This window comes from Limulus polyphemus, unplaced genomic scaffold (genome assembly GCF_000517525.1).
Source record: "Limulus polyphemus unplaced genomic scaffold, Limulus_polyphemus-2.1.2 Scaffold4698, whole genome shotgun sequence".
Taxonomy (NCBI): Eukaryota; Metazoa; Arthropoda; class Merostomata; order Xiphosura; family Limulidae; genus Limulus; species Limulus polyphemus.
Genome location: NW_013670308.1, coordinates 43019 through 46958, shown reverse-complemented (window position 1 = coordinate 46958; position 3940 = coordinate 43019).

The following is a 3940-nucleotide window of genomic DNA, read 5'->3' as shown; positions in this document are numbered from 1 at the left end:
CCTGGACTCCATTCGCAGAAAGTGATGCGTTGCATTGGGTGGGACATTAAAAGAGTAATTCATTTCGAACTCCTCAATCCACAGAGAACTGTCAATGCAGAGATCTATAGTCAGCAACTGAAACGTCTAAATCAAGCCCTTCATCAGAAATGCCCTTCACTCCTCAATCGGAAAGGTTTTCTTCTTCTCCACGACAATACACGTCCACATGTGGCACGTTTGACGCAACATAAGATTATGGAGTTGGGTTGGGAAGTTCTCCCCCACCCACCATATTCTCCAGATATGGCACTATCAGATTACCATCTTTTTCGTTCGCTGCAACACCATATTAATGGGAAAACGTATGCAAATGTGGAAGGTGTTAAAGAGGACATCGACATGTTTTTGCTTTAAAGCCAAGTGATTTCTTTAATCAGGGCATTAACAACCTGATTGTAAGATGGAAAGGCATCATCGATAATAATGGATACTATTTCATTTAATAAATGTTTTGTTTTGATATGAGATTAAACTATTATGTGATACACGTACATTTATGAATAACTACAACGCGTTATTTTTTCCACTGCACACACCCGGATATGCTACTTATATAAGCTGTGTTTGGTATGAATTCAGTGCCCTAAGGTGGTTTTACACTGTGTGATATACAGGCATATTATATGTTTTCTACCCGCTTTAGTGATTTAGAAATCTTAAAAAATTCTCTTGTGTAGTTTTTCTGCAGTTGCAGCATAAACATGTGGTCCAGAAAACCGTTTAGGTTGCCTCGTTCTAGTTGCTTTATTTCTTTGTTCTCTATGGTAGATAAATGTATATTCTGCTCAAGCAGATATTGCAGTAACACAGAGCGTCCATGTAGAAAGGATTACCTATTGTAGTATCTTTTGCTAACCGAATAGATGATGTCTGTCAATTACAACTGACCACTGCTGTGAAAGAACAAGAATCACGAAGTGAAGCTGTCAACGGGACAAACAAAACATGGTTTACCTGATGAATTAAAGCATGTTTTTTTTTTGGCTCAGTTCTACTAGGAGAACATTGTGTTTTAATTCTGCAGAGATCAATCATGAGAGAGTGGAAACAGTAGGACTAAACACTACCTAATAGAATATCGGCTGTGGTCGAACCTGTACAAGTACATGTAATGCATTTTCTTTTTGTATATTCTTAATAACGATTGTGTTTGTTTCAATTAAAACTTGCCCAATCTCATTATTTAACATGCAAGAATATTTAGTTAAGTTTTCCAATGCAGAATACTCCACAGATTTCCTTGTTTAGTCTGTTGTTATTAGCATATCTAACCATCTGATACTTCTATGGAAGTCTGTTCACCTGAAAATACCACATCTACAGTGCCTTGCAAAAGTATTCGCTCCCTACCATTGATGTCACATTTTGAATGAAATACAAATAATGTAAACATTTTTTTATTTAACTTGTTTGTATTCAAAACTCTAATGATCAAACTTAACACTGTTATGTGTGAAGAAGATTGAATGTCAGCAAAACATGCAAAGAAAATATACAAACTGAAATTTCCTGATTCCATAAGTATTCATTCCCCTAAGTTAGTACTTGGTGGAAGCACCTTTGGCGGCAATTACTGCTGTGAGTCTTTCTGGATATGTCTCTAACAGCTTTGCACAATGGAATTGTGTAATTTTTGTCCATTCTTTCTGGCAGAATTGATCCCATTCTGACAAGTTCATTGGGGATTGTTGGTGGAATGCAATCTTCAAGTATCGCCATAAATTTTCTATAGGATTAATGTCAGGACTTTGACCGGGCCACTCCAGGATATTCACTTTCATCTTTTGAAACCACTCCAGTGTGGCTTTGGCCTTGTGCTTCGGGTCATTGTCCTGATTAAATGTAAATTTTAGACCCAGTTTTAGATTATTGGCTGACTCAAGCTGTTTTTCCTCTAGGATTCGCCTGTACTTAGCACAATCCATCTTCCCCACAATCCTGACAAGCTTCCCAGTCCCTGCTCATTAGAAATATCCTCATAACATGATGCTGCCACCACCATGCGTGACAGTTGGGATAGTGTTGATTGTGTGATTGGCTGTGTTGGGCTTATGCCAGATGTAACGTTTTGAATTTAGACCAAAAAGTTCAATTTTTGTCTCGTCTGACAAAACCTTCTCCCTCATGTCTGCAGTATCATTTGCATGCTTTGCCGCAAATTCCATATGAGATTTAAGATGATTCCTTTTAAGTAATGACTTCTTTCTTGCCACTCGCCCATACAGGCCAGCTTTATATAGGGACTGGGATATTGTCGATGTATGAACATTAACTCCAATCTCAGACATGGAACTTTGCAAATCTTTCAAAGTCACTGTTGGCTTCACAGTGGCATACCTAACCAGTTTCCTGCTTGACCGGCTGCTTAGTTTGGAAGGGCAGCCTGATCTGGGTAGTGAACGAGTGGTATAAAGCACATTACACTTCTTAATGATGGACTTCACCATACTCAATGGGATAATCAGCGACTTCGACATTTTTTTAAACTTCTCCTGATCTGTGCCTCTCTACCAATTTATCTCTGACTTGTTTGGAAAGCTCCTCAGTCTTCATGGTTGGGTTGTTATCACTATGCGAGTTGTGGCTCGAAGAGATGTATTTACTCTGAAGTTAAGTTAAACCACTTTGATTACACACAGACAGAGACCATTACACTAATTTTGTGATCTTTCAAGCTCATCTTTTGCACTTGAATTGATTTAGGGTTGCTGTAGCAAAGGGGTTGAGTACTTATGCAATTGAGAATATTATTATTTTCTTTGAAAATCTGACTTACTTACATAATATCGGCGTTTTTTAAGTTTTCTCAGTTTGGAGTAGATTGTGTAGATTCTACATATAAAGTTCCATTTGAAAGTTTCATGATTGTAAGCTCAGACGGCAACAAAATGTAGAAACTTTGGAGGTCATGTGAAGACTTTTGCAATAAACTTGATAATATAGATGGCTGAAAAATATAGGCCAGATCTGTCAAAACGTGAGGTATAGTCAATTTTAAATCAACAAACTAGTGAAGTTATCCATTCTGTTTTTTAAAGTACTGTATTCAAGTAACTCTAAATCAATGTACTTCCCCAAGCATTAACTTGTCACTAGCAGGTCCATCATAGTGCATAGCCAATGTACTTCCCCAACCATTAACTTGTCACTAGCAGGTCCATCATAGTGCATAGCCAATGTACTTCCCCAACCATTAACTTGTCACTAGCAGGTCCATCATAGTGCATAGCCAATGTACTTCCACAATCATTAACTCGTCACTAGCAGGTCCATCATAGTGCATAGCCAATGTACTTCCCCAACCATTAACTCGTTACTAGCAGGTCCATCATAGTGCATAGCCAATGTACTTCCCCAACCATTAACTCGTCACTAGCAGATCCATCATAGTGCATAGCCAATGTACTTCCCCAACCATTAACTCGTCACTAGCAGGTCCATCATAGTGCATAGCCAATGTACTTCCCGCAATCTCCAAAAAATAACAAAAAACCAAGGTTGTTTCTGGACCCAAGTCCATATGACCACTTTTTATAATCTGTGCTGAATGGCTTACTGCTTATTTTTTGGTGATGGGTTGAATGGCTTTCTCTTCTCTGTGTTAATCTTATTTTGTATTACCCGGTTTTGGTTTGTAGTAAAGCAGAAAGGGTTAACTGTGCTCTGCCCATCACGGGTATCGAAACCCAGTTTCTAGGGTTATAAGTCCGCAGACATACCGCTGTGCCATTAGAGGGCAGATGATTGTGTAGCTTGGAGCTTAACAACAAACAAAAACCTCTTAATTTACTTCTTTTGGTCGGAAAACTAGAACCATGTACTTTATAGGTTTATCAGGTTTTAATGTACCCAGTTAGTAGAGCACAGTAGTAAGTCTTATAGTTAAGTTTATAATGTT